The sequence below is a fragment of the Rhagoletis zephyria genome, unplaced genomic scaffold (genome assembly GCF_001687245.7).
Source record: "Rhagoletis zephyria isolate East Lansing unplaced genomic scaffold, Rhagoletis_zephyria_1.1 Rzeph_scaffold_01894, whole genome shotgun sequence".
In the NCBI taxonomy this organism is placed as follows: Eukaryota; Metazoa; Arthropoda; class Insecta; order Diptera; family Tephritidae; genus Rhagoletis; species Rhagoletis zephyria.
The window spans coordinates 82,879-91,444 of record NW_016158978.1 but is presented as its reverse complement, the minus strand read 5'-3'; positions in this window follow the sequence as shown (position 1 = coordinate 91,444).

The following is an 8,566-nucleotide window of genomic DNA, read 5'->3' as shown; positions in this document are numbered from 1 at the left end:
AAGATAAGCAAAGTTTTCCGATCGAAAAATATTGATTTTCAAGAATTCTACACTATTTCTACGAAAAGTTGTTTTTTCCCCATATAAAATACATGGGAAAACTTTGAGCGCTTTGAGCACTCCTTAAATTTTTTTTTTATTTCAAAATAAAAAAATAGGGGTATATTTTTTTCGGTATATAACAATCNAGAATTCTACACTATTTCTACGAAAAGTTGTTTTTTCCCCATATAAAATACATGGGAAAACTTTGAGCGCTTTGAGCACTCCTTAAATTTTTTTTTATTTCAAAATAAAAAAATAGGGGTATATTTTTTCGGTATATAACAATCATAGGGGGTGGCGGGATTAAAAAGCCGACCTTATTTTTTACATATGTACATTTTTGGATCACTTTAATGTACAATGAGCTAGACATTTATAAAAAATATTAATTATTAATTAAAAAAAAAGAAATATAGCCAATCTGGTCAAGAAAAGCAGTTTCTATTATTGTCATCAGTGCAAATTGCAAATCCCGAAAATCTCGGAATTACTTGCCAAGAATCCCGGGCTTTCGAGACCTTAAAAGGTCCGGGATCCCGAGATCCAGGGATTAACATTCCTAAAAAATACATATTTACTTTTTAGGTACATTGATCTACTTTTGAGTAAATCTTTTTTCGGCAAATAAGTAACATTTGAAAATTTATAGCCCATTTCCACCAAGAACTTAACTGCAGTTAAGAGCTNAGTCCGGGATCCCGAGATCCAGGGATTAACATTCCTTAAAAATACATATTTACTTTTTAGGTACATTGATCTACTTTTGAGTAAATCTTTTTTCGGCAAATAAGTAACATATGAAAATTTATAGCCCATTTCCACCAAGAACTTAACTGCAGTTAAGAGCTCAGGTAAGTGCAAATAACGTTAACATGGGGTGATCGGCAAAGTTTATTTCTTATTTCTACGCCCTTCGAGGCGTAAACTGCAGGTTAAGGCTTGGTGGAAATGAACTATTAATTTCAGCCCCTAGTGTATTTTAGTATTAGTAGTATTTTACGACGTCAACGAAAAGGTGCATTCTGTCAAATTGAGATAGGGTTAGCGGTCCGCGGATGGCGCCACCTTTATTTTCTAAATCGCTCTGACATACATACATACCAGCGTACTACAGCAAGCTACTTACATTTCAAGTTACATACTTCAAAGCTTACTTGTATACACTGGGCTTGGTTCGAAACAATCAAGTAAAGTCTTGGTTTGCTTGTTGGATTTCAACTCATACTTGTACTTGATTTACTTCAAACATATCGAACTCACTATTTATTAGCGATACAAAAACACACTAACACATAACAACCCCCTTTCGTTGAAGAATGCTTGCTATATGAGTGAATTAGTGTGAACAATTCATGCGTAGTCAAGAATTTCCACGATTACATTTAAAGTCTAGCGAATTGCAAGCGAATGTACGTTGTCGTTGTTTTAAGTACATTTCTTGATAAATTTGAAGTGGAATTTTTGTAATATTTTCAGTCTTGTACAGAAATTTTAGTGAACGGACGTGCTGTGCGATAGTATTTTCAGCACAAACGGGCTTTTACAAGATATGCATTTGCATATTCAAATGCTACTTTTTTGTATGTCCCCGTATATTAAAATGTATCAGAAAAGTAGCATTTACATATAGGGATACATATCTTGTATGAATGCTTTAATACTGTTCCATTAATGCATTTTTGTATGTTTGAAAAATTAATACAGCCATATGCATACAGCGTAGTGCAAGTGTACTACGCATACGCTCTGAGAAACCACGCGTGTTAAATGGAAATGAAGGTTCATTTATACTGGCATGTATACACAGCAGCAAGCTCATGCCACCAACAGCGATGTCGTATGCATAAAATTTCTACTGGGTACATACATATGTATTTAGAAGTGCTGCTACTGTATTCAAACCTGTTCGATTCAAGCTACTAGCGTATTCATTTTCATTGAATCTATGAGTTGAATTAGCTTGTTTGAAACAAGTGTGAATCATACTTGGGCTTGTATTTTTTTCAAGTAGCTTGAAAACGTATATGAATCGGCTTGTGCAGTACACTGATGCATACATTCAACAAGCGTTGACAACAATTCGAGATAGAAAACTAACTCTAGGCGAGAGGTAACAGTTGCCTACCGTGTACACAGCTTGTAGAGTTCGTGGTGGAGAAAAGTTGAGATTTCTCTACTTTGGCTCTAGCTAGAGTGAATATCTCTACCGTGTAAACCTAATTGAGAGAGAAGATTTTTATTTCAGTAAAACTCTAGCGAGATTTCTTCTACCGTGTACACTTAGCTTATTGTACATGTATGAACTCTGTATGTATAGCATAACCAAACCAAACTCGAAAAACATCTTCCATACAAGGTCGTTGAAAACTTTTCGGGAGAACTTGCATAGTTTTTCCCATTTATGAGCGGCCGACTTTGGCAATGTTCGGACTTCTCATATTTGAGTGAGAAGAAATTTCTTTGCCGTTTTCTATAGATGCTTTCCATTTCCAGACAACCGGTCAGTTACGAGCATGAATTTTAATTTCGACCAAACTCAAATACATTGTTTGTTGGTCCAAATAATGAGACACGTATTTTTTCTTTTTGAAAGTGGAAGTCGATAATACGACTAAAAGATAGAGCGTCCTCGACTTGGTAATTCATGTTTTTTCGTTTTCCAATAAACACATGTTCATCCATTTTAGAAGTGCAAGACGAGTTGAAGCTCGAAGGTCATTTAGGGTTTGAAAACGGCGCTTCTGAGAAAAAAAATTTAACAAAAGATACGTATTTTTATCCTTAGAATCCGAAACTGTACTAAAAGTATGTACATATATATAATTTGAAAAAAAATGGACTTCGGCTCAGTTTAACCCACTTCGGTTGAAACCGGAAGTCGATAATACCACCAAAAGGTAGAGCGACATAATAGATATACCGCCCTATTCTATGTTTTCTTGATAAATTATTTGTAAAGAAATTTTATCAAAATTTTTGTCAAGTAAAAGCACCCATCGCATTCTGTGCCAATATTTATAAAATAAAAAACTCTACGATTTCCACAAGAGGGGAACTGATTTTCACATGAATGCAAATGATTTCATTGTCACATATGAATAACATGAATTTAAAAGCAAAAAAGCAAGGGGAATTTATATAAGGTGGTGTTACTAGCTCAGCTGATTTTGTGTATGTGTTTCGCCGCACGACTTCTGATAACAAATTGAAAAATTTTGTTTGAATTTCTACACACACTCTTACAGATTTTGACAGTTTATGCCGCCAAAGCAAAAACAAAATACATGTAAATTTTTGTTTTTGTACTCCTGCTATCACCTTATATTAATTCGCCTTGCAAAAAAGCTTTTGTCAGCCGTAGCCGAGTAGGTAGAGATGTCGGCTATAAATTCTGTGAAGAATTATATTTACAGAATTTATAATTTACATATGAAATTTCAACTTGTAAACGCTTGTCAATGGCATTTTCAATCTTGATAATTTATCCAGAAAATAGCTTTTGATTTCTGTGATAGAATTCCATTTCTTAATAAATAATAAAATATTTACAAATTATAAAATTTTTTTATTTATCAAGTGCACAGAATCGGGCTGAGTATTTCATTCGTGGTATTTCAAATATTTTTATACAGCCCTTAATAAAGACACCTATATACATATGTATGTATTTGCACAAGGAAGTTAAAATTCTGCACAGTAAAGAAAAAATAATAAGTTTTGCACTCATTCCATAAAAAGATTTTGCGTCCCAGCGCTGGGCAATGCTCACTTTCTTGAAATTTCTGCACATTGAAACGATTTTTTTTTATCAAAAAAATTGTGTTTTCTTTATTTTAATTTTTTTTACACAAAATGAGAATTTTGGAAATCGTTTAGCTTCTAGCTGTGTTTCATAGAATACCAGCTGAATACTATGAAACTTAAGATGATATTGTTATTATATAAATACCGTGTTGCAGACATAATATTTTGCTGGTATTGCTAGACACACATATGGTATTTGGTCGGTTCGTAGTAACAATATTTGATGTGTGTAACAGAATAGGTATTAGTGAGAAAAAATAACTTATCAAAATAATTTCGTTACGTTTCCGAGCTAAGGTAACGAAACAAAACTCAGTCGCTAACGTTAAAACCGAATAAATCGACGAACAGTTTTTGTTGTAAACCGTTGCCAGCTCACTGTTTACACCTAGCGCCTAAATGCATACTACAGCTGCACCGTTAACGATTGAATTTTATCTTCGTCAGACACCAAAATAAAATGGTTTTGATAATTACATAAACGATAAAAACCGAAACCGAAACGATTTTTTTTGGTAAACGTTAAAACTAACGTTACGATGCATACTTGCTGTACAATAATAATAATAATAATAATATATAAATATACATATAATAAGGCAGGACACAAAGGTCAGTTGAATGTGGAAAAAGGTAAGGACAAACGAGAAAGTTGGAAAATAAAGTTGATCCTTTTAATGAGTCTTCTAGTCGTGAGAAATGTTCATCAACAATAAGCAAGAAAACGACATATGATGTTATTCAGCTTTGTAAACGTTGCTTTCAGGAAGTTGGAAAGGGTAAAAAACACAGTTGCAGTAATGTCACAGGGAAGGTTATGCAAGTTGTTGAAAATCTCCCTGAAAAGCAGCGCGATAAAGTTTTAACTACACTATTAAAGAAAAAGACAAAAAATGTTGGCAACAATTTCAGAAATATCGAATTTAAGCTTGTACCAATGGTACAATGTCAACTATTCTTCCTAACAAAAAAAAAAAAAGTTCCCTGTGTTTCAGTCGAAAAATTCGATAATTTTAGAATAAATACTAGTGCATTAGCTAATCATATGAAAGAACTAACAAATTTTTTGAGGTGCAATGTTGGAAAAAAAATCTGTACCATCTTATTAATGAGAACATGTTTCTAAACAATCCCGAATATTGGAAAATATGTACAAAGAAAGTATAGACGAATTTGAATACGAAGGTACAATAGTAAAAAAAGAAAGAGGTTGTTGTCTATGCTGATGCTGAAGAAATCCTCGAATGTATGATCNACGAAGGTACAATAGTAAAAAAAGGAAGAGGTTGTTGTCTATGCTGATGCTGAAGAAATCCTCGAATGTATGATCATTGCACGAAATCTTTATTAAAGTTATGGCTGACGGTGCACATAGGGATATTTGAACGATTTAGGCGGTCCTAAACCAATTTGACAAAATTTTGAAGGAAACTTAAAAAAAATAGTCACATTCGATAGAGAACATTCCAAATAACATTCACCAGTTCCCGTCACTTTTCTAACTTGAACAGCGAACGCTCACCGTTGACCGGAAACAGAATATTCTAACGCTGCTTTTAAATAAATTTTCGCTCTCTAGAAAGATCGTGACGGTTTTAAGTGAATATTTTGACTTCTGCATTGTATTCTTAAATAGTAGTGATGTATCCGCATACGGAAGGTAATACTGTATTTAAGTGTTACATTTTTTAATCGTTTTATTAAGCAAAAGTTCAATTTAAATGTAACGAAAATAGCGGGTTTCAACGAGTATTTTTTTTAATTTCTGTTGAATATTAGGGACTTTGTTGTATCCCCGAGAGAGATCGCGTTATTAGTCTTTGTTCAATTGAAAGCTTATAAATTTAGCTAATGTAGTTGGAAAAGATTGCCCACAGAAAAGGGCAGATAAGTGGTATTTCTTTACTTAGAAAATGTATTAAAGAAAAATCTAAAACTCAACTTATATATAGTAACACTACTTTAGATCAATTTTAACACTGAAATTGAACTTTTTAGATGAACCAGAATATGAATCCATTAAAAAAATATATAGTTTTCGAGATATAAGCAAAAGTCATGTTTTCTAGGATCTTTGGGTCCTGTTGCTAGAAATCTGCGGGAATGTAAGGCGAACCCAACTATGAGATGTATTTCAGAATAAACATTTGTTTTCCTTTGCATTGGTGTTATATAAGTGATGACTAAAGAAATAGTGTTGGGTATACAAGCGTTTAAATTTAGATAAATGTCATTTTAGATAAATCTACGATATTTCAGTACATATTGTATCCAAATTGTTGAAAATTGGTATGCGAAGTAAATTTTTGGAAAATGGGAGTGGCCCCGCGCACTTATAATGAAATTCTGTACCTCAGTTTCTGCTTAACCAATCCGTTCCAAACTCGGTATGAGCCTTTCTTAGGCTATATCTAACATATCTGCTAAAAACCCTTAAAATCGGTCGATAACCACGCCCACTTCGCATATAACGGTAATTTACAGAAACATGAAAACTGCGATAAATCAGTAACTACTGAAGCTAATTCACTCAAAATCGATTCTTGGAATAACCTCTAAACACCGATTTATCAATTTGTACCAAACTCGGTGCACTTAATAACCTCGGTATGGAAAAGCAATGCGTTGAAAATACGAAACCTCCGATATTTCAGTAATTGAGGACGCTAATTTACTCCAAGTTAATACTTACAACATTCTCTTAACAATAAATAAGACTATTATATTACTATTATTGTTACAAAAATAATAATACATACTTACCTTACCTATACTGGGATACATATTTGAATTATCTGGTTCCCTAAATTGAAGTTAATTTGATTTTTTACACCGGTGGCAACCCTGGGAGGTTGCTTAGAGATAAAGCCTTTTCAAACCCATTTCCATTGATACCCATATTGCAGCAATTCATTTAACTAATTGAACAAAAAATTTTAACAGGTGGTAGCTCTGTTAATGTTTTAACCTAGATATAAATTTTCTCCTCGCTGAGACGAACACGTAAATATGCGTGTTCCTACAATCGGACCACGGAAACATGGAGTCTTTCGATGTCAAATGTTAAGCAATTTTATTTTCTTTGTTTTTATGGAATAATTGGACGTCCTCCCCTTCTATTTACTTGATTTTAGACATAATTCTAGATGTCAAAACACGTATTTTCTAAACTTTTCGAGTTGAAATATTCATAAAAATAATTTTGGCCGCATAAATCGGCCAAATACCCCTATGTGCGGTGGCCAATATGCATGTCCATATTCCCAGAAGGCTTCCTTGATTCAGATGAAGATATCGAAATTGATGTGCCACTTAAGGATAGAACATTATCTTCCGAGTGGGAAGTGCTTCCAAAAATAGTAAAATACCTAGTGTACGGAGATTGATAATGAAACTTATGAGAATGTCAAACTATGATTAATGTCAACAATATTCCTTTCAAATTCATGTCAGACTTCAAACTCTTAATAACGGTAAATTGCCAACAAACTGCTACATCTACTTACTCTTGTCCTTACTGTTTTATTAAACTGTCGATCTGAGAATCCGTGCAAACTTAAGTAAGACGGATGTGACTATTGCAACCAGTTTAGAGCAACCTATGAGACTTAAAACGTACGGAGGTTTAAAAAGAGATAATGAAAAATTTTGCTCTATATGGAAAATAAAGAAATGTTCTAACAAATGCAATAGTACAATAAATCCCCCGCTTTTCAATAAAGAATACGACATTTATGTTCTACAAAAATGCGTTATTTCCCGAGTTGCAACTTTTACAAGGATTTGTGAACCATTTATTTTGGGATGGAATAGTTCCTCGTTTAGGTAGAGAAAAGGCCTTAATATGGGCAAACAAACTAAAAGTTATCCCGAAAAACTGTCCTTGCGATGTATTTCAAGGAAACGCTGGCCGGAAGCTTTTAAAAGAGTCGCATAAACTTCTAGATGAAGATATTTATGAAGGCATTGGAATTTTCCATTAAGTACCATTTGTAACAGCAATTCAAGGCTGTGAACAAAGTAGATACTTGCTGTTTTTCTTCTTCAAAAATGCATGATGATGTAGATACTTGTTTGACTGAGTTAGAAATGCTTTTCAGAGCTTAAAAATTACAGTGACATTGAAAATCCTTGTGCTCTTGACACATTTAAAAGATTCCTTGATCTTACTAATAACCACGGAACGGATTTTATGGAAATTGCCGTTTTTTCTGCTAAAGAGATAGAGTATATTCGATTAAGAATGTCCACGATTTAGCTTTCCCTGATTCCATATATACACATTTGATGTTGCCTTTTTTGCCTTTTTTTTTTGCCTTTTTTAAGATATTTGCCTTTTCTACCTTTAAAAAAGTGATTATAGCATTTACAATTTTTTTTTAAGATTAAAAAATATACAGATGCCCATGCGGCTTATAGAAGCGCAGGGACCTCTTGCCAAATTGGTGTTGGAAAAATTCAAAGCCGTTTTCTCAGCTCACGTAGGCTTGGAGATAATAAGGGGTGTGGATAAAATTGTAAAGGGCGAGGAAGGCGCCCTTATTCCTGATAATATGAACGTTTCAAACGTTCCATATTTAAATTGGGCTCCACTTGTATCAACTTACGTCGAGCACACATTTAGTACATTCAAGGCTTTTCTTCGCGAAAATCGAATGAAAATGCTGCCAGAAAACTTCAAAATGCATCTTGTGGTTCAATGTTACTACAACTATAC